The following is a 23,049-nucleotide window of genomic DNA, read 5'->3' as shown; positions in this document are numbered from 1 at the left end:
TGTTTACCCCACACCAGACCCTGTTCTAGGCCTGGTCACACAAGGATAAACAAGACGAAGTCCCTGCTCTCATGGAACTTCTCACGGGACATGGCTACTTAGCAAAAGATTACATAACAGAGCAGTTACTTTTGATTGCAATCATCGCTCCTACCTCTGAAGATATCGTGAGGATTAAATGAGTCAGTGTGCAGTCAGACGAATTCGAATTCAAAACTATTTATAAAATCCAATGAGGAGCAGCAGATGGTATGGAGGTGAAGGTGTCTGGCTCCCTCATGGCTGACTGTGCATTTGAGTTTGAGACCCAGCAGCATGAAAAACTCACCAGGCCCATGTGCCTGAGTGCCCAAAATCCCACAGGAGAAGGGAGACAAGGGGTTGTAGTGTGGTTACTGCCTCCCCCACCCCAGAGCTTTCTCACTTTGTCTCTCTCTACCTGTCTGTCTCTGTCTCCAGCGAGTGTGCATGCCCTGTAGCAAACACAATTTAAAAAGTAATAATAGTAAAAAGAAGGCAATAATAGTCTGGCTAACTGTCCTAAGTAACAGTATAAATATGCATTGGGTATCAGTTCTTCCCTCGTTGTAGGCATATAGCTAACTATTGAAGGGTAATAACAGCTATCATGTGACTTAGATGTGTATTTCTAGAGCAAATGGGAAGGTACGTTTTCCCCTGGTATTGGAGACATAGTTTTCCCAACTTAGAGGAAGGAGAAACTGAACTTGTGGCTAGTTGCTGTTAAGAACAGTTTCTTTTCGAAGTTGGCCTCATGGCTGGGTGTCATGGCAGTTCGCCCCGGTACCGACCTGGTGAGCAGCCTCGGGCCTTGGGCAATGGCTAAGAAGGGATTGGGGCGTGGCTTCTTGCTTTCTGTCTCTCTGTCTCTCTCTTTCTGGTGAGCGCACGCGACCGATAGCAAAAACCTCTCCAAAAAAAACCAAAAACATATTTTCATCCTGTGGTCAGCACTTGGGACAAATAAGTATTTGGAGACGCTTAACAAAAACTCTGTGCCCATGTCCCACACTCTCCTGGGGTTGAAGACTCACAGGTTAGGCACTGCTGGTCCTTAATGCTAAACTCTTCTTCCTTTAACTTGCGAAAGTGTGTGTGTGCTCGTCAGACAGAGACAGAGAGAGGGGAAGGGGAGATGTATCCTCTATGGAGAACGGTCATGCCGCAATCTCATATCCGCCATTTCTCCCTCCTTTTGGGAGTTTGGGCATGCACGTGCTCAGGCCCGGTATGTTTTTCAAGTCACTGGACCTGGAACTTGAGTGTGGTCAGCCATGTGGGATCCAGCTCCTTAACCACCAGGCCATAGGCTGGCTCTAAACTCTTCCTCTTCTTTTTCCCTCTTCTTTTCTTCTTCTCCTTCTCCTTCTTCCTCTTCTTTTTTTAAGTTACAACTGCTTTTTTTAATTATATTTAACTTTATTTATTTATTTATTTTAATTTGACTAGAGAAGGACAGAAAGAGAGAGAGCAAGTGAGAAAGCAAGCTGCCAGGTCCAGGACTCAAACTGTTGTGGGCCATGTGGGAGTCCAGTGCCCTTAACCACCATGCCACCTGCTGTCCCCAAGTTACAACTGTTTTTAAAAAACTTTGTGCTTCAAAATTTATACCCAAGATGCATTGACTTTCACAGGAAATTCACTCCAAGAGATGTTTCCCAAGCTAAGCAGGATTCCCCGCAGCCTCCCCGGGCAGAGCACACACATGTCAATTACTTAATTTCAACGTGTGGTCACTGCGGTCCTGCCAGTACTCAAGATTATCTACCCAACTCACTCGAGATTATCTACCCAACTCACCTAAACTGGACTTCCGGACGTTCCTAGTTATCCTCTCATTTCTTTCCTTTTTTTTTTTTTTAAAGAATTGTTTATTTATTTTTTTGTTAATAGAGTTATTTTATTTTTTGAATTTGACCAGAGAGACAGTGAGAGAGAAAGGGAAAGTGAGAAAATAAGCTATCAGGTCCGGGACTCGAGCTCTGGTCAGTCATGTGGGAGTCCAGTGCCTTCACCACCATGTCACCTGCACACGCACGCACACGCACCTGGCGTGAGTTTAAGCCACCAGGTCCAGGACTGGAACCACAGTCGACTACATGGGAGTCCAGCGACACAGCCATTACGCTAACTGCTGGTCCCCAGGATGAAAATATGCTTTGCCCACATATGGACATTGCTGGGATCTGTGTAGACACTGATGTGATGACTACGATACAGATATCTTTAAACAGATCCCTTAAGTCTAACTAGCATTTTTTTCATTATGCATTTTCTCAAATCTTCCCCGGCCTCTTGCTGGCTTAAACCCTTTAGTGTCTCCTCACTGCTCCGGGATAAAGTCCACATGCCCTCCCGAATACAGCACGATTCTGTTGATCTTTCTTGGCATTGTGTGCCACCCCTGCCCCTGCCTATCCACCAAGTTCTGCTGGGAAGACTCTTCCAGGTCACAGCTTAGGGCCCCAGGGCCCAGCTCAGTACACATTCCAGCCTTGACAGAGCCAGCCCTGAAGGGGAGGAGCCTCAGCCCTTCTCCCAGCAGGTGGCATGGCAGCTGAGGTGGCTCTGAATCTAGGACAGTTGGTTCTTTCCCAAGGCACCCTCTCTGCCCAGGCGTCTGCTTCTCTCTCTCTCTGGCTGTCCTCGAGGCCTAGGCTGAGGTGGACTCGGGGCTGTGGTCTGGTAGCTTCTTCCTCCCGCCCCTGTTGCATCAACCCTGACTCACTGCTCCCCCTCCAAACAGCTCATGGGCCAGTTTCTCAATTAAAGCAGTTTTCCTTTCAAGAGTTTTTAAAATAAACCACTTTGGAAGTGACAAACCTTGTCAGTCTTCAAGAAGATTCAAACTCACTTTCTTCAGTGTTATATAGGAACCCACGGTCCATAATGCTAGTGTTTTCACAGCCTATGCACATGATTTAAAAAAAAAAACATTTTGCCAGAGGATGCATGTGCTGGCTGGAGAGAAATAGGGAGAGAGAGAAGAGAGAGGGAGAGGGAGAAGCCACCACCGCAGGGGGATGGCCATGTTGCAATCTCTTCTCCTCTATTTCTCCCTCCCTTTGGGACTTTAGGTATGCACACACAGGTGCCCAGAGTGTTTTTCAAGCCACAGGCTCCAGGACTTGAATTGCACAGTCAGCCATGTGGGATCCAGCTGCCTTAACCACCAGGCCCTGTCTCAGCTATGATTTTTTTTTTGGGGGGGGGGAAGAATTATTTTATTTAATTTTTTTTATTCGTTAATTTATTTTAATTTGACCAGAAAGAGACACACACAGAGAGAGAGGGAAAGTGTGAAAGCAAGCCGCCAGGTCCGGGACTTGAACCATGGTCAGCCATGGGGGAGTGTACAGCGCCTTAACCACCACACCACCTGCTGGCTCCCTCAGCTATGTTTTTAAGACCTGCTTACTACTGGGTGCAACAATAGTTTCACTCATTTTCATTTCAATGGAATTGTATCCCACTGTATGAATACAAGTAGGTGACACACTAAATAACTGTCCTGGCAGCCGTCGTCTGTTTCCAGCTATTTGCTATTTCAGACAGTGCTGCACGCTCATCCCTGTCTCCATGACTCGAAGAAGTGGCATAACTCCGGATTGCTGAGTACAGATAAAGGCACTGTTCTGGAAGGCCCATCCTAATGGTCCACTGTTCAGAACCACAGGGCAGTGGCTGGAATGACCGCAGAGAGGTCAGCCCCACTCTGCAGGATGCAGGGAACAGGGGCAGTGGAAATGCCAGAGAAGCCATGGATAGCACCCTGTGAACTGTCTGCGTCCCAGCCTCCCAGCTGGAGAAACCGCTGGGGTGAGGAGGGCCAAGGAAGACAATGAGGACGTCTGTCATAGTGGCTGTTGCCACACCAACATCCTACACCTTGAATACGGGGGAGATTTGGCTCCCAACAGAGAAGCAAGCACATTTGGTGATACGGTGTTATTGAACAAAAGTCAACTTCAAACTGTCATCTGTGGCCAGCCCTATATAGTCTTGTGGTTATGGGAGCCAGATTCCGCATGGCCAACCACAGTTCAAATCCCAGCCTCAGTGACTGGAAAAACACACTGGGCATGTGTGCATGTGGGTGCCCCAACTCCCAAGAGGATGGACAAATGGAGAAGAGATTGCACTGTGACCACACATCACTTGGAGGGGACTTTCTCCCTCTGCCTCTCCGTGTCTCTTTGGCAAGCACATGTGCCCTCTAGCTTATAAACAAAAACTAAAAACAAAAAGAAACTATTTGAGCTGGATGGTGGCACAGCAGTGAAACAAGATGTTCTGCAAAGCTGACTCACATGAGATGATTCTGGGTTTGTGTCCAGAGACCTCCCTAAGTACACTAGGCACATGTGCCCACGCCCCAGGGATGGCCAAGGCTCTGGGGTGGTTCACGACATCGAGACTCTGCTGCTAGTGCTGTCTTTCTCTCTTTTTCTCTCTCTTTATCTCTCTCTCTCTCTCACTCATAGAGTAAAATAAATAAGTAAATTTAAAAAATAAGAATCTTGGTGGGAACCAGCAGTTAGCGTAATGGCTATGTCGCTGGATTCCCACGTAATTGACCGCGGTTCGTGTCCCGGACCCAGTGCCTGTAAAACTCACACTGGGCACGTGTGCGTGCGTGTCCAAGATCCCGAGAGGAGAATGGAGAAGGGATTGCGGCGTGACCATCCCCCCTGGGGGGTGATTTCTTGCTTTCTGTCTCTCTGTCTCTCTCTGTCTGTCTGGCGAGCACACGCACCCTATAGCGAAAACCTCTCAAAAAAAAAGAAAAAATAAAAACAAAAGAAAAAAATAAGAATCTTGGGACCGGCAGGTAACGTGGTGGTTAAAGGTGCTAGACTCCCACATGGCTGACCACCGTTCGAGTCCTGGACCTGGTGACTTGCTTTCTCACTTTCCCTCTCTCTCTCTCTCACTCTGTCCCTCTCTGGTCAAATAAATAAATAAATAAATAAATAAATAAATAAATAAATAAATGAAGTAGAGCAGCAAGTCACAGTGAGGAGTAAATGTCAATCGGCCTAAGATTACCCCAAAGCAACACACTCAGTGTCAAAAAACAAAGACGTAACGTCCACAAAGATCCGTGTGGAAAGAATGCCCGTGACGTAGGGGCAGCTGGATCCTGCATGGCCAGCTGCTCAGCTGGAGTTCTGAACCGATGGTTTGAAAAACACTCCGGGCACATGAATGCCTGCTCAAAATCCTGAGAGGAGAAGGGTTTGCATCAAAAATAAAAAAAATGACCCGCTACCTAACTTGCCCTTCAGGTATGAAGGGCAGACTCTTTGAAGCGTGCAAGAACCTATGAGCTTATATGAAAAAAGGTAACTTGAGAGTGGAATCCCACCAGTAAAGCGATGACTCCAAAACAGCAATGACAAGTTAGGGTAAAAGAATAGAAATAAGCACCAGACCGATTTGCATCCAGAACCAAACAGACAACTATGGGGAGCGTGATGAAAGAATGGAATGTGGGGCCAGCAGGTGGCATAGTGATTAAGGTGCCGGACTCCCACATGGCTGAACACAGTTTGAGTCCTGGACCTGGCAGCTTGAAAATCTTGCTGTGTGCATATGCGTGCATGGCCCAGATCTCAGGAGGAGAATGGAGAAGAAGGGATTGCAGTGTGGCCATCCCCCCTGGGGGGTGATTTCTCACTTTCCCTCTTGCTGTCTCTCTCTCTCTCTCTCTCTCTAGTCAGCACACACGCCCTATGGCAAAAATATTAAAAAAAAAAAGAATGAAATGTAAATGTCATTAACCTTTCCTATGTACAAACGATAACAACCAACAAAATTAGAAGAAGGAGGCGAAGGGAGAGGAAATGGGAACAAGTATTAAGTAGGTTCATTTCCTCATTTCCTGGCTGGGAGTCAATAGATATTGTGTAAAGTTGAAACATATTGTTTCCAAAAATGACTAAAAAATTCTGTTATTCTTTTCCTTACCTTAAAGGGCTATTTTTAGAAAGCTATATTTCTTCTTGTCAAGAAATAGTTTCCGAAGTTTAAGAATCCACCCGTTAAATGTCATGCTTTTGTTTTAAGAAATTGTGATTCCTTTTTTTTGTAGTGCTATTGTACGTATTTCCATTCTCTGTACAAGTTATTTCTCTTTCTCACTTAAATGCACAAGCATACCTTTCATTCTCCTACTTATTTGCATATAGAAACATCTGGAATCATGGTCATTAAATGTCAATAGTGAATGGTCTCTAAGTGGTAGAATTTATATCAAATTTATTTTTGTTTATTCCTTGAACATTTTTAGTATGCTTCAGATTTATATAATATAGTACAAATTCAATAATCAAACACAGACCAGACTCAGAACATGCCATCTCATTAGGTTTTTCTTGGTATGCATCTATTGCTATTCTAAGGTATTATAATTTCATAAATTTATATATAATGTGCTTCATCAATATGTTCTTAGCCTTAAGAATACAATGATTTGGGGCTGGCAGGTGGCATGGTGGTTAGATGTGCTGGACTCCCACATGGCCAGCCATGGTTCGAGTCCTGGACTTGGTGGCTTGCTGTCTCACTTTCTCTCTCTCTCTTTCTCTCTCTCTCTCTCTCTGTCCCTCTCTGGTCAAGTTGAAATAAAAAAAAAAAAAAGAATACAATGATTTTTGGGGACCAGCAGTTATGTAATGGCTATGTCGCTGGACTCCCATGTAGTCGACCGTGGTTCGCGTCCCGGACCCGGTGGCTTAAACTCACGTTGGGCACATGTGTGTGTGTGTGTGTGTGTGTGTGCGTGCTCAAGATCCCGAGAGGAGAATGGAGGAGAAAGGATTGCGACATGGCCATCCCCCTGGGGGGTAATTTCTCGCTTTCTGTTTGTCTCTCTCTGCCTTTCTGGAGAGCACACGCACCCTATATCAAACACCTCTCAAAAAAAAAAAAAAGAATACAATGATTTTTAAAAAATAATTATTTAGTTTTATTTATTATTATTTTTAATTTGTTATAGGACATGTGCACTCACCAGAGAGAGATAGAGAGAGAGAAGGAAAGTGAGAAAGCAAGCCCCCAGGTCTGGGACTTGAACCCCGACCAGCCATATGAGAGTCTAGTACCTCAACCACCAAGCCACCTGCTGGCCCCAAGAATATAATGATTTAATTAGCCCCTAATCTATAATAGTCTACTCTAGTTCAATTACATTGTAAATACAATTGGCTATAGTAAAATGCGCTAATAATTCAATCCATGAAAACACAAATTTTACAATGCAGATTATAATTCAGTCATTCAGTCAGTGTCAGTAGATGAACTCTTTGTGTAGAGTTGATTTGAAAAGTGAAATAATTCCTAGCAGGAGATTTGTGTATAACATCTTTTTTATTTTTTTTGGAGAGGTTTTTGCTACAGGGTGCGTGTGTTCGCCAGAAAGGCAGAGAGACAGAGAGATAGAAAGTGAGAAATCACCCCCTAAGAGGAATGGCCACGCCGCAATCCCTTCTCCTCCATTCTCCTCTCAGGATCTTGGGCACGCACGCACACGCACCGGGCATGAGTTTAAGCCACCGGGCCTGGGACTCAAACCACGGTCAACTACATGGGAGTCCGGCAACATAGCCATTACGCTAACTGTTGGTCCCCTGTGTGTAACATCTTTGAAGAGGTATATTTATAAACAATTTAGAAAAATGACTGTATTTGAAACAATGGAAACTTCCTTTTATCATCAAGAGCTTTCACAGTATGTGCAAGAATTTATCATTTTCTGTATTGCTTAAAACTTAAACTGAAACAGTTTACTCCATAATAAAAAGAAAATTGGGTGTGGTGGCACCCACCCTATGGCATAATAAAAAGAAAATTCACTTATTCATATACTCTCCCTCTTGAAACTTATTTATTTTGCTAGAAGGCTTATATGTTCACCAGAGAGACAGAGAGAAAAAGAGAAACCATCCCCTACCCCTGCCCCCCACCATCCTCCAGCATGGGGCGATCACCCTGCAATCCCCTCCTCTCCGTTTCTCCACGCAGTCATGATTTTCAGCACATACACACATGTTCTTAGCATGTTTCTTAAGCTGCTGGGTCCAGGTTTTGAACCATGTATTCGGCCATGTGAGATCCAGCTACCTTAACTACCACACCACCAGCTAGCCAGGCAAAATTAATCAAATATCTGAAAAAATGACTACAGCAGATGTTAATGGCAGAATGGAATTCCATCCTATGAACTTACTTGGCAAATTCTCTGTTGTTGGACTGGTCACTTCTAATTTTTGCTGATATAAACAGTTGGCTTACATCCGTAATTATTTCTTTGAAAGAACGTTCTAGAAGAATTACTGGGTTAAAGGGAATTTGTATTTCCAAAATGTTTCATAATATATTGCCAAGTTGCCTTCCAGAAAGGCCTAGCTAGTTACACATTCTCACCGAAAGTTCGGAAAACAAAGTTCTTCCGTCCCCATGCCCTCGCTATGGTAAGATATTAGTCTAGGCTACATGAGCTCTGAACTTTCTCTTCAGGTGATTGGACAAATGCCCTCACCAACAAAGACTTAGACTATTATGTGCACCTAGAGACTGGCCGGTGGGGACAGGGCTTTGGAGTTTTGTTTTCTTTTTCTTTAGTTTGTTATTTTTCATCAGACGAGAGATAGAGGCACCCAAAGGTCTTCCTGCCACAGCCCAGCCCCAGCCGGCCCATATCACGGGCACAGGAACATACCTGACGTATACAGCAGACCACGAAATCTGTGCCCTGGGATCCCTGCCTGTGTGGCTTCCAGCATGGAGCTTTGCATTTGCTACCACTGCGCCGCTGCAGCGAGCCCAGAAGCTTCTTCTTCTTCTTCTTCTTCTTTTTTTTTTTTTTTTTTTGAGAGGTTTTTGCTATAGGGCGTGTGCGCTTGCTAGAAAGACAGAGAGAGACAGAGAGACAGCGAGAAATCACCCTCCAGGGGGGATGGCCACACTGCAATCTCTTCTCCTCCATTCTCCTCTTGGGATCTTGGGCATGCACGCACACGTGCCAGGCGTGAGTTTTAAGCCACCGGGTCCGGGACGCGAACCGTGGTTGACTACGTGGGAGTCCAGCGACATAGCCATTACGCTAACTGCTGGTCCCCTTCTTCTTTTTTTTTTTAAGAGAGATTTTTGTTATAGGGCACATGCGCTTGCCGGAGAGACAGAGAGAAACAGAGATAGAAAGCTAGAAATCATTTGGACTTGGACACTGGGTTGCACCAAGGTCTTTAGAAGCTTCAAGGTAGGGACCAGCATATGACAAAATGGTTACCTCACTGGACTCCCACATAGTCAACCTCGGTTCAAGTCCTTTACCTGGTGGTTTAAATCTCAATCTGGGCACATTTACATGCATGCCTAAAATCCTGAGAGGAGAATGGAAATAATTAAATATAAAATAATTAAAAATAAAAATGTAAAAAGACATACAAAACTAATCAAATTCCCCCGAAGAGGGGGGCTGGCCAGTGGTACAACAGGAACACAACACTCTGATATTAGGGAAGGTTCTGGGTTCGTGTCTGGAAGCCTCCTGAGACTTGCTTGAGATCCAGGCCAGTTGAGACTTGGGATGGAGTGTGATCTGAAAAGCTATCCGGAGAGCCTGTCCCTTTATCTCTCTCACAGAAGAAAGAAATAAACCTTTAAGAAATTCCCCCAAGAGTGGAAGCGGTGCTGCCCGGGGTAGAGGGTTAAAGTTGTTGAGAGGGAATGTCTCTATCCGAAGAAAAAATGAGTTTAGCTCTGAGAGGAGAATTCGTAGTAGACAAAACAAAGAAGTTAAAAAAAAAAAAAAAAAAAAAAAGAACTCTCTAAAGAACAGAAACAAGAAATGAAAAATTAAAGAATTAAAATTAATTCTTTTAATTAAAGAAATGAAAAATTAAAGAAATTAAAGTTCATTAAAGTTGAACTCTTTGATACAAAGATGAAGCAACAGATTATCACCAATCGAAGGTGGCAATGAAAGCCTTGGGGTTTGATGTCAAAAGAGTCGCTATACTGAAGATTCTTAAAGATGATGACAGACACATCACAGGGAAAATCACCTTTGAAGATTTGAGGAGGTTGTGACAGACTGGGTGTTGGGATGAGATGCACACGAAGAAATACTGAAGGCATTTAAACTATTTGATGATGATGATTCAGGTACAATAAGCGTGAGGAATTTGCCACGTGTTGCCAGAGCACTGGGTGAAAACAGGAGTGATGATAGAAGAATTTGATAAAGATGGTGATGGAGAAATAAATCAGGAGTTCATTGCTATCACGGCTGGTGACATGTAAATAATTACATGCATAAATAATTACACGTTGCACTGCCATCTTAAATTCTATTTTTGTGTCTGGAGCGACAGCAGACAAGGAAATCAATTTAGTTCTTTTCTCCAGAAGGACCAAAAGAAGCATCTCATGATGTGTATTTTAGTACTGTTAAGTTTCTTTGTGTGAACAGTGTTGTTAACTACTCCAGCAGTTTAGGCTTGTATTTATAATGTAGATTTTATATAAAGTTTTTAAAACTAAAAAGTAAAAAATTCCCCCAAAGAATCCCTTCTTTTTGCCTATGCTCTTTCCTGTACCTGGAATGCTTCCTGCTCTGCTCTGAATTTCGATCCTGTTTAAGGCCCAGCTAGTCACCTTCTCCAGGAACGGTCCCTGATCTGTCTAGACAGAACTGTCTCTCATCTCTACTCCCACAAGTCTTTGCTCAGATCTTAGAACACATTTTCTCTAGTCGTCCACTACCCAGTCGATTGTTACTGACTTCCTAAAATATGTGAATCCCTTAAGGAAAGGACTGCATCATCTTTGTGTGTTGGGGGCCAGCAGCAGCTTCACGTCGCAAGTGCTTGTCACACAGACCACCGTCCCGCGTTTGTTCGTTGGTGACTACCTGCAGAGCCATGCACCCAGCTGGAGGACTGTGTTTCCCAGATTGCTTTGTAGCAGTTTCTGTCTGGTGAGCACATGTGCCCTCTGGCCAAAAAGAAAGAAAGACTCGGTTTTTCATTTTTTTCCCCCTTTTTCTTTCCTTTTCTCTTCTTTCCTTCCTTTCTCTTCTTCCTTTGTCTCTTTCTTTTTTTCTTTTTCTTCTTCTTCTTTCTTTTCTAGAGAGAGAGACAGAGAGAGAGGAAGAAAGCACCCAGGATTTGGGCACGCACATACACACACATTGGTGTGTTCTTCAAGCCGCTGGCCCGGACTCTAACTGCCCCTGACCATGTGGGATCTAGCTGCCGTAGCCACCGGGCTGTGGAGCTGACTCAGTTTTTTCCCTTTTGTATGTAGTAATACATAATCCTGACTGATTCAGTACTCAGTGAAAGTTTTCTGAATGTGGACTAAGTCCCCCGAGGTGATTTCTATTTTATCCATCTCCCAACACACTTTCTCACTTTCACTCTCTCTCTGTGTCCCTCCCTGGTCAAATTAAAAAATAATAATAAATAAAATAAAATAAATTATTTAACGAAAAGATTTAGCACTTCATGACATCAATTTATCATCACAGTTTTCTTGCAACAAAATCTGATCTTTCTTTTTGCATTGTCTTTGTTTATATTTTATTAATTTTGTAAAGTTGACTCAAATTTGTTAAAGATGTATATGGGAGATAAATTATAAAAAGTCAACTTGCAGTTTAAGGCATACCACTGAAGGCCGGAAACTGTAGATTCTCATCTACATTCCAGAAACACAGAGCTCTGTTCTCCCCAAGCCCTTCCTCAGGGATTGCCTAGGCAGGCTCCCTGGGTCGGGGTTTCTCAATTTCGCTCACGTGTCACAATCCAGGCTCGAGCCCAGACTCACAGAGGAAGTCTGGTTTTGGTAAATGGGTGTGGCAGCTACTAGAAGGAAGGCTGAATAGGGAGTAGACAAAGGAGGTGAAGATGGTTGCTGAAATGTGTATCGAGGGCCAGCCGGCGCTGCGGTGGTTAAGGTGGCTGAATCCCACATGGCTGACAAAGCAGCTCAAGCTCTGCTTGAGAACCAGCGGCTGGAGAAACATGCCAGGTGCATGTACATGCATGCCCAAAGTCCCAAGAGGAAAATGAAGAAGAGACTGCAGCATGACCATCCTCCCTAGGGGTGATTTCTCACTTTCCCTTTCCGTCTGTCTCCCTCCTGTCAGTGCATGTGCCCTACAGCAAAAGCTAATGTATAATAGGTATATATTGATAGATACCTACTATATGTGTGTATGCATGTGTGTGTATACAGAGAGATAGACAGATACTTGGGGGAGGAGAGCATGGGCCCAGGGGTTGGAGGTGACTAGCCAACATATCAGCCAGAATTCTTTCCATTTCGAGGAGCTTATGCGAAAAGGAGGAATTTATTGGAGAGCAAGAGATGTCGCTCCTGACATCTGTAGAAATGTTTTGGGTGCTACATATAAAGTTTTTATTAAGGAGGGTAAGGATTTTTTATTTTTAAATTTTTTTGTTTTACATTTTTTTTCTTTTTTTTTTTTGGAGAGGTTTTTGCTATAGGGTACATGCACTTGCCAGAAAGACAGAGAGACAGAGACAGAAAGTGAGAAATCACCCCCCAGGGGGGATGGCCACACCACTATCCCTTCTCCTCCATTCTCCTCTCAGGATCTTGGGCACGCACGCAAACGCACCCTGTGTGAGTTTAAGCCACCAGGTCTGGGACTTGAACTGCAGTCGACTACATGGGAGTCCAGTGACATAGCCATTATGCCAACTGATGATCCTATTACTTTTTTTTTTTTTAGTTTGCCAAAGTCTATATGCACTCACCAGAGAGAGACAGAGAGAGAGGGAAGAAGCACCCCTCAATTGTGCATGTTCACCCCACAGTCCCTTCTCTTCCATTTCTCCAGACTATTGGGATTTGGTGCACACTCACATGTGTGTGCATGCACACGTGTGCCTGATGTGTTTTTCAAGCTGCCAGGGCCAGGATTTAAACCGTGGTTGGCCAGGTGGGCTTTGACTCTGGAGGATGAGGATTGACCTTTCACAGACCACGCCTTGCCCCCTACCATTCTCATGGACTCCCAGTCATCTCAGTGGGTTATAATTCCCTTCCTGACGGTTCTCCGTGAGCCTCGGAATCACTGAAGTCCTGGTTTCTGTTCGCCCAGAGTCCTATGTACTTGTTACTAACTTAGACACAAACTCCTCCCTTTCCCCAGAGGGGGACACAGCTCCTCTCAGTACGTTCAAACATAATGGGGTTCCATAGACTTCATCATCTTGAAGAAGTCCTCCCCAGGGCCGTTGACCCGATCTGGACTGTGCCGTCTGCTCTTCAGGCTTGTCACATAGGGGACTCTGGGGTTCTCACTTGGTCACCATCCTGGGGCTTCCTGTCTGCACACACGGTGAAGGGTGGGGCCTGGAAGCTCCCGGTGCACACGTGGCCTTGTCAGCTGGGGACTTCTCTGTAGGGTGATCTGGCTGGGCCAGTTCATTGGGAAACGTCTGATGTCAGTACCTAGAGAGCTTTCTAGGCGTGGCCATATATCCTGGAGAAGGTTCTTCCAATTTTCTGCCTCGAGGGATTAAGTCTGATTACCAGAGTTCTGGTTGCTGGGTGGGGAAGAGGGATACTGCCCTTTATGGTGTGGGTGGCCCCACTGCAAACCCTGCTTCCTATTAGTAAGACACCTCGATTATGCCCGAACGGACATCTTTCAGTGCAGAAAACCTGTTTGTTTATTTGTTTGTTTGTTTATTTCAATTTATTTATTTGCATTCATTCACTATACATCATTACAGCATACAAAATGAGATTTTCCATCCAGAGTACACTGAATATTGTCTCAATCAAGCACATCAACAAACATGTTCTTGTCAGCAAATGATCTTCCATTTCTTGTTTTCTGTACGTTTTGCTTTCCCTCCCCCATCCTTGATTCCCTATCTCTTACCCTCTGCTATCTCCCACTCTCCTCCCACACTGTCTCTGGTATCTATGTTTGCTTTCTGAAAACCTGTTTTTTTTTAAATTATTTTCTTTTACTTTATTCATTCATTCATTCATTCATTCATTCATTCATTTCAATTTGACCAGAGAGGGACAGTGTGAGAGAGGGACAGAGAGAAAGTGAGAAAGCAAGCCACCAGGTACGGGACTTGAACCAGGTCAGCCATGTGGGAGTCCAGCGCCTTTAACCACCACGCCACCTGCTGGTCCCCAGAAAACCTGTTTTCTCCTCTCTTAGTGGAAGCCTCTAATGTCTTCTGCTGGGGTGGAAGAGGGAGAAGTCAGTCACTAAAGGACAGTGAGGAGGCATGGGGGGATCTAAGTGCGTCTAAATCAGTAATCAGTTCTCCTGTTTTTAGGTCCCTCTTTGTTGTACCTGGTGCCTCCAACCCCGAGCCTTTGTAGGGAGGGGGGTTCTGTGGTATAAATGAGCTGCTTCTTAGTTTTTTCCATAGTCAACAGGATTCCGCTTTCTTAGACCTCCGCTGTCTTAACCCAGCACTGATTTCCAGCCCCCGGAATCGTGTCGCTATGTGTCCTCCAGGTCCCCTTTGCTCTTACTCATACGTGCCTATTTGCAAGTTCCTCTGTTAGCATTTCACTGAATTCTAGGGGGGAAATAGGACTTTCTGTCATCTCTTTGTCATTATTGTTTTACATTTTACATACAAAAATACATTTGATTCTCTCAAACTTAAGTCCCCAAATCCTCAGGAAATGACACCTTAATCTAGTTTGAGTCAGGTGTCCTTCCTAATTGACAGTTCATGTTGTCAAGAGGAGTAGAACATCACGATTGCTCTGGGAGTAGACTTCTGCCCCGCCAGGCCCCGTAATGTGGCAGGGGAGTGGAATCATGTTTTTACAAACACGGTAACTCTCACGGTCACACAAGGGCAGTCCTAGACAAAAGCCGGACAGACAACTCCTTAGAATCCACTACAGTCTGAAAATAGCATAGGAGATGGAGATCTCAGGGCTCTGGTTCTAAATCCAGGGCTCTGAGTCTTCTCCCCATCCTGCTGGTCAGTCACAAGGTCAAAAACAGGGGAGAGGGAATGGGTCCAGCTCCATGGCCTAGTGGCTGGGAGCTGGATCCCGCATGACCGGCTGCGGTTCGAATTTTGCACCTGGTGGCTTAAAAAACACGCAGAGTGCATTTGTGCATGTTTGAGTGCCCTGAATCCCAACGGGATGGAGAAATGGAGGAGAAGGGATTACGGTATGACCATGCCCCTTTGGGGGGTGCTTTCCCCCTCTTATCTCTCTTTCTCCAGCAAGTACACACACCCTCTGGAAATTTAAAAACCAAACCAAACAAAACCTTTTTAAAGAAAAGGAGGATGGAGGGGGTGGAGGAGAAAGGGCCCCTCAGCTCCTACAGTAGCTTCTAGAAGTTCACGGGAAACTTCTGATTCTCATTGCTACTGGACGGGATCAGGGCGAAGACATGACTTGCTTCTCTGTGACGGTGTGTATAATCCTGTTTGGAAATAACACCAAGAGTCTAAATTTGAGGCCTGTTATGAAAGTGAGACCAGGCCCAACAGCCTTTCTGCCTGGTACCCTTAACCCCCTCCATGATAGGGCCAGGATGGAAGCCATCTGGGACCTGACAGAGAACATGGGAATTTGTTTTGGCTACCTGTGTGGGCAAAGATGTCCCCAGATGTGTAATCCTCTGTCTTCTGCTCTTTTCTCTCTACACAGATTCAGCAATTATATCTAAACCTTCCACCCAACCCGACCTCTCTGGTGACCTTCAGTCCCATTCGTCGACCCGCCTGAGGTTACCATGTTTGGAAGACAGAATTCCACTCTTCCTGGTACGTTATGGGGCCTGGCGGGGCAGAAGTCTACTCCCAGAGCAATTGCAATGCTCTACACCTCTTGAGGCTGTCCGTTCTGTTTTCTCGCTGACGTTGGCCCAAAGCTCAGTGGCCCACATTGACCTAAGCAGTCTGCCATCTCGAGGCTTGAGACCTTGGCGCAGTTTCCACTCGCACCACTCCCTTGGCACAGGACTCACTTAGTCACCACGGCACAGTCCCTGGCCGCCGCTGATGGCTTTCACACTCATCCCGTCATACCTGGCCATGAGGTGGCTGTGGGCGTAAACCCCACACATGGGTCAGGCAGCATGGAACCCCACACAGGATTTCCAGCTCATTCCGGGCCCACTGGACCAGAATCTGCATTTTATCTATCTATCTATCTATTTAACTATCTATTTATTTATTGGCAATGAATCCAATTTCCCAACAAGGGGAATTTTATTGATTACTTTATTCCCTCACAAAAAGACCAACTATAATCAAGTGAGGCAAAGCTTTCACCTCGAGATTTTATTGTCTTCCCAGTCAAACAAAAGATAAAGCTTAGAACTGGGTCACTTGATCCTTTCTCTTCTTATCTCCTCCCATTCAAAATGCTTCGCATCTCTGGATAGTCGGCATCCTCTTAGATCTGCAGTTGGGCTCAACATATTCAAGCCTCAGCAACATCTTCTCGTTAGTTTTTGCCTTTTTCTGGAAAATAAGCTTAGTCTGTCCACCACCGCCACTCTATTTCCTGTCATAATGCCGCTGTCTCTGAGAACACAGAGAATCTTTGCCCTTTTTCTACTGTGTCACTTCATGGGGCTGCTGCCTGCCACACTTCTTACAGAAGGTCCATCGCAGGACCAGCAGTTAGCGTAATGGCTATGTCGCTGGACTCCCACGTAGTCGACCACGGTTCGAGTTCCGGACCCAGTGGCTTAAACTCACGCCGGGCGCGTGTGCGTGCATGCCCAAGATCCCAAGAGGAGAATGGAGGAGAAGGGATTGCGGCGTGGCCATCCCCCCTGGGGGGTGATTTCTCACTTTCTGTCTCTCTGTCTGTTTGAGTGCCCTGAATCCCAACGGGATGGAGAAATGGAGGAGAAGGGATTACGGTATGACCATGCCCCTTTGGGGGGTGCTTTCCCCCTCTTATCTCTCTTTCTCCAGCAAGTACACACACCCTCTGGAAATTTAAAAACCAAACCAAACAAAACCTTTTTAAAGAAAAGGAGGATGGAGGGGGTGGAGGAGAAAGGGCCCCTCAGCTCCTACAGTAGCTTCTAGAAGTTCACGGGAAACTTCTGATTCTCATTGCTACTGGACGGGATCAGGGCGAAGACATGACTTGCTTCTCTGTGACGGTGTGTATAATCCTGTTTGGAAATAACACCAAGAGTCTAAATTTGAGGCCTGTTATGAAAGTGAGACCAGGCCCAACAGCCTTTCTGCCTGGTACCCTTAACCCCCTCCATGATAGGGCCAGGATGGAAGCCATCTGGGACCTGACAGAGAACATGGGAATTTGTTTTGGCTACCTGTGTGGGCAAAGATGTCCCCAGATGTGTAATCCTCTGTCTTCTGCTCTTTTCTCTCTACACAGATTCAGCAATTATATCTAAACCTTCCACCCAACCCGACCTCTCTGGTGACCTTCAGTCCCATTCGTCGACCCGCCTGAGGTTACCATGTTTGGAAGACAGAATTCCACTCTTCCTGGTACGTTATGGGGCCTGGCGGGGCAGAAGTCTACTCCCAGAGCAATTGCAATGCTCTACACCTCTTGAGGCTGTCCGTTCTGTTTTCTCGCTGACGTTGGCCCAAAGCTCAGTGGCCCACATTGACCTAAGCAGTCTGCCATCTCGAGGCTTGAGACCTTGGCGCAGTTTCCACTCGCACCACTCCCTTGGCACAGGACTCACTTAGTCACCACGGCACAGTCCCTGGCCGCCGCTGATGGCTTTCACACTCATCCCGTCATACCTGGCCATGAGGTGGCTGTGGGCGTAAACCCCACACATGGGTCAGGCAGCATGGAACCCCACACAGGATTTCCAGCTCATTCCGGGCCCACTGGACCAGAATCTGCATTTTATCTATCTATCTATCTATTTAACTATCTATTTATTTATTGGCAATGAATCCAATTTCCCAACAAGGGGAATTTTATTGACTACTTTATTCCCTCACAAAAAGACCAACTATAATCAAGTGAGGCAAAGCTTTCACCTCGAGATTTTATTGTCTTCCCAGTCAAACAAAAGATAAAGCTTAGAACTGGGTCACTTGATCCTTTCTCTTCTTATCTCCTCCCATTCAAAATGCTTCGCATCTCTGGATAGTCGGCATCCTCTTAGATCTGCAGTTGGGCTCAACATATTCAAGCCTCAGCAACATCTTCTCGTTAGTTTTTGCCTTTTTCTGGAAAATAAGCTTAGTCTGTCCACCACCGCCACTCTATTTCCTGTCATAATGCCGCTGTCTCTGAGAACACAGAGAATCTTTGCCCTTTTTCTACTGTGTCACTTCATGGGGCTGCTGCCTGCCACACTTCTTACAGAAGGTCCATCGCAGGACCAGCAGTTAGCGTAATGGCTATGTCGCTGGACTCCCACGTAGTCGACCACGGTTCGAGTTCCGGACCCAGTGGCTTAAACTCACGCCGGGCGCGTGTGCGTGCATGCCCAAGATCCCAAGAGGAGAATGGAGGAGAAGGGATTGCGGCGTGGCCATCCCCCCTGGGGGGTGATTTCTCACTTTCTGTCTCTCTGTCTCTTTCTGTCTGTCTGTCTGGCGAGCGCACGCGCCCTATAGCAAACCGTCAGGTTTTAGGGACGTTCACCATGTTTGCAGGCCTGCTATCTGAACAGGAAGAGAGGCCAGCCGGAAGCCCAGAATCTGCATTTAAACCCTAGGTGATCCACTGGCACTTTGCTGGTCTAGGAGGTTACAGGAGTCTGTACTAGACACCGACCTTACATGGCTACGTCTGCCCTGATCCGCAATGTCTGACGCAAGGTGACCTACAGCTCAGAGTCAAGCTCAGCCGTCATAGCTGGGGACAAGGTGGTGAGAGAATGGTGGCATGGGGAATGTCCCTTGACTTGACTTCATGGGGGTGCACTGTGAACCCACCAGTGTGACAGTGCAGGTAGGGAGCAAGATGTGGGACGCCATCAGCGAAGGTCACAGCCCTGAGCGCGGAGGGCATGAGGTGGCGTGGCAGGGACAATGAGTGTTGGGGAAGACAAGGCATGGGGTGGAGGGCCTTCCTGAATGGAGGTAGAAGGAAGCTGGTGGGCAGTGGGAAGTCTGCAGGGGAGTCCTGTGCGCTTTCCTCCACTCTGTTTCCCTCACCAGTGTGGACGATCTCCCTTAGGATGCCACAGCCTGTGTACCTGCTCCTGGCCAGTTCTCAGCTCCCAGAATTGAGCCTGGCCGGCCCCTCTCTCCTTTCTGAGAGAGTCACCACTTTTCACCTGGTCACGCAGCAGCTCTCCTGGTGCGTGGTCTCTATTCCGCTCTTTCTTGTTATCGCCACACTCTATTGTTTCTGCCAGCTCATTTTCTGTGCTGAGCTTACTCTGACAACCTTTATCATCCCTCGGTAGCCTCCCTGTGTCCAGGTTCTCCCCCCATGTGTGCAGGCTTCCTTCCTTGAGACCAAATTCCTCAACCTCAGTGGTGGTTCTCAGCTCTCCACACCTCTGCCCACCTCATCTTACCTCTCACTTTTCCCAGCAGTTCTGAGACAGCCACTGCCCGCCCTACCCACCTCCACTCCTGTCCTCAGATTCTCCTTGTCCATCCTGCTTGTCTGTCCTCCCTCTGCCTCTCTCTTCTAGTCAAAGCCTGCGTATCTGTTTATGCCCGTTACACACTTTTGCTTCTCTTGTGCTGGAACTGGAACAAGGATTTGTGACTAATGGTCAAGATTATAATGATGATCTTGGTCTGCCCCCATAGCCTAGTGGCTAAGGCAGGCAGATTCCACATGGTTGATCCAGGTTCAAATCCCAGCCCCTGTGGCTTGAAAAACACACCTGACCCATGTGCATGGGTGCCCCAAATCCCAACAGGATCGAGAAGTGCGAGAGAAGGGATTGTGGCATCACCACACTCCTTTGGGGATGTTTTTGCTCTCTCCCCCTTCTCTGTCCCTCGGCTTCTTTCTGGTGAGCACACTCACCCTCTGAGAATGAAAAAAAAAAAAAATTACAATGATGATCTCTATTATACATAAATTTCATAGAAAAGACTGGAATATAGTCACGACAGTGATCTCTGGATTCCGGGTAATTGGTGATATTTCCCTTCCTGCTTTTTAGACCGAGCATGTATTACTTGACGAGTACACAGAGGAAATCAACTTTCCTATGCTAAAGAACGATGGGAGCGGAGGTGCGCACAGGTGCTGCTGGGTGGATCCAGGTGGAGAATGATTGACTACTGGTTGGCCCTAGAGACTGGGGGGAGGGAACTTCCGTGGTTATACACCATCCGTAACCCAGACCTGGGCCTGAATCCAAGCTTTGCCCACCACTCTGTGACCTCAGGAAAATCACTTAACCCTCTGGGTTTCTACCTTTACTAGTTGCGTGGCCGTGGGAAACTCTTGGCCTCTTTTGGCCCTATTCACTCAACAGCCTGAATAACTACCAACTTACATGTCGGCACTGCTCCACATGCTCGACTCACAAGTGAGTCTACTTCAACTTCTCAGTGCTTACGAGGTTTTATATTCTAGAGTGGATGTAAACAACCAAGAAGTACGTGATATTTTATTCCTGCACACACTCACACACGCACACACCTGGCATGCTGGTGATAAGTGCTATGAGAAAAAAATGCAAAAAGGAGGGGCCTGGATTGGGAATGTGGAGGAACTGCTGTCCTAATTAAGGTGGTCCAGGGAAGCTCCGCTGAAGAGGTGACATTTGAGCAGAGCCAGCTTTCTGAGTGCCTGGGGAGAGAATTCTGGGCCAAGAAGACAGCAGGGCAAAGCCTCAAGGCCAGCAGCAAGAAGGCCAGTGTGGCAGGAGCCAAGGGAAGGAGATGAAGCCAAGGGGAGGAGATGAAGCCAAGGGGGTGGTGGCAGGCCAGATCTCCTGAGGCCTGGTGGGTGTGGTCAGGAGTAGTGGCAGCAGGACAGTGTGGCTGCATTCTGAAGGTAGCACCAAGATCAGCTCCTCTATTGGAGGTGGGTTGTGGACAAAGGAAACAACAAGTCAGAGTCCTTGGTCTGGTTTTGGCCTGAGCCCAAACTGGAAGGATGGAGGTGTCGTTTACTGTGCAGGTTCTGGGGGGAGATCTTCAAGCTATGAACCTGGATGAGGTCATCTGGGGTATGAGAGAGGACAGAGAAGAGGATGGAGTCCTGGGGCCCTCCAATTTTTTTTGGGAAATTTTTTGCTATGGGGCGTGTGCACTTGCCAGAGAGACAGAGAGAGACAGAGAGACAGAAAGCGAAACATTCTCCCCGGGGTGGGGGGGGAATGGCCATGCTGCAATCTCTTCTCCATTCTCTTCTTGGGATTTTGGGCACGTGCACACAAGAGCCCCACTTGAGTTTTAAGCCATCGGGTCCGGGACTCGAACTACAGTCAACTACGTAGAAGTCCAGTGATGTAACCATTACGCCATCTGGTGGTCCTGACCTTCCAATGTTTTGAGGTCAGGAAAATGAAGAAAAACCAGAAAAATATACGGAGAAGGAGGAGCCAGTGACATAGAAGGGAAGCGAAGAAGGAATGGCGCCTCAGGGACCAAGCGAGGATGAGGTCAATAAACATGAATCCTGATGGTGCTGGTGTAATTGCTGTTTACTTCTTTAATTTTTAATTTGCCAGAGGGCACATGTGGTCACCTGAGAAAGACAGAGTGAAAAAAAAAGAGGGAGAGCAAGAAAGCACCCCACAAAAAAAAAAAAAAAGAAAGCACCCCACCACCACCATGGGGCATGGTCGGGCCTCAATCCTCTCTCTTCCATGTTTCCATCCTTCTGGGATTTGGGGCATGCACACACATATGCCAGACGTATTTCTCAAGCTGCCAGGTCTGGGACACAAAGTGCACAGCCAGCCATGTGGGATCCAGCCACCTTGACCACCAGGCCATGGGCTGACCCATCTCATGTGCCTGTTACTCTCTCACTAGATGGTACCTCGTTACTTTCATAAAGCACGGTAAGGAGAATTGTATTTAGGACCATGGCTGCGGGTACGTGTGCCACCATGGCAGAGTCTGACAGTGGGGAAGAGACTGGGCTCAACTCTGAGTGAACACAGCACAAACAAGAGAGACTCCATAGCCAAGGAGCGAGGTGGCGTGCTAAGGTCAATGGAGGGAAAATGACTAAGAGGACACGTCGGGGGCAAGGAGGATTTGGGCGAAACCAACTGGGGTAACAGGATTCTTGCTAAAAGCAGCTCTAGGATTATGGGTAGACTGAATCCAGGCTGTAGGCGGGTGATTCTGCTAGCACTTTGTCAACAGTTACACTGGAGTAGTGGTGACATTGTGGCTATATTTTAAAAAGGTGGGGCCCGCCTATGGTATGGTAGTTAAAGCAGCTGGATACCACGTGGCCAGGAGCACAGTTCGAGTCCCAAACCTGGAGACTTGAAAAACACATCAGGCATATGTGCATGCATGCCCCAAATCCCAAGGAGACTGAAGGAGAAGGGACTGCGGTATGGCCTCCCGCCTCGGGGGGATGCTTTCTCACTTTCTCTCTCTCTCTTTCTTGACCTCTAGGTGAGCTCACATACCCTATAGCAAATTTAAAAGAAAGAAATTAAGAAAGGCTGCCATTTTTATTTTTTAATTTGTCATTTTTTTTAGAGAGAATTTTGCTATAGGGTGTGTATACTCACCAGAGAGACAGAGAGAGAGAAAGCGATAAATCACACCCCCACCCCAGGGGGATGGCTAGTAAAGCGCTCCACGTGCCCAGTGGGATGCCCACCCGGCATCCCTTCTCCATTCTGCTCGTGGGATTTGGGGCATGCTTGCATGCATGCGTGAGTTTCAAGCCACCAGGTCCAGGATTCAAACTGTCATGGGCCATGTGGGAGTCCAGAGCCTCAATCACTGCTCCACCTGCTGGCCCCTACCATTTTTTTTTTTTTTTTGAGAGGTTTTTACTATATATGTGAGCGTGAACTCTCCAGAAAGGCAGAGACAGAGAAACAGAGAGTGAGAAATCACCCCCCCCCCCGCACCC

The 23,049-nt window shown here is 46.6% G+C and overlaps 1 long non-coding RNA gene and 1 pseudogene across 1 annotated transcript in view; both read left to right on the top strand.

The window, feature by feature from the left end:
* The first annotated feature begins 9,774 nt into the window (after nt 1-9,774).
* Nucleotides 9,775-10,329, top strand: LOC102481806 (centrin-3 pseudogene; annotated as a pseudogene).
* Nucleotides 10,330-17,427: 7,098 nt separating this feature from the next.
* Nucleotides 17,428-23,049, top strand: part of LOC102478567 (uncharacterized) — an 18,897-nt gene continuing 13,275 nt past the window's right edge. The window contains exon 1 of the long non-coding RNA XR_003549493.1: nt 17,428-17,543. This is a non-coding gene — a long non-coding RNA (uncharacterized LOC102478567). The remainder of the gene's footprint in view (nt 17,544-23,049) is intronic.

This window comes from Tupaia chinensis, unplaced genomic scaffold (assembly GCF_000334495.1).
Source record: "Tupaia chinensis unplaced genomic scaffold, TupChi_1.0 Scaffold000253_1, whole genome shotgun sequence".
Taxonomy (NCBI): domain Eukaryota; kingdom Metazoa; phylum Chordata; class Mammalia; order Scandentia; family Tupaiidae; genus Tupaia; species Tupaia belangeri.
The sequence above is the reverse complement of the archived record's forward strand: the minus strand, read 5'-3'. Positions and strand labels throughout refer to the sequence as shown.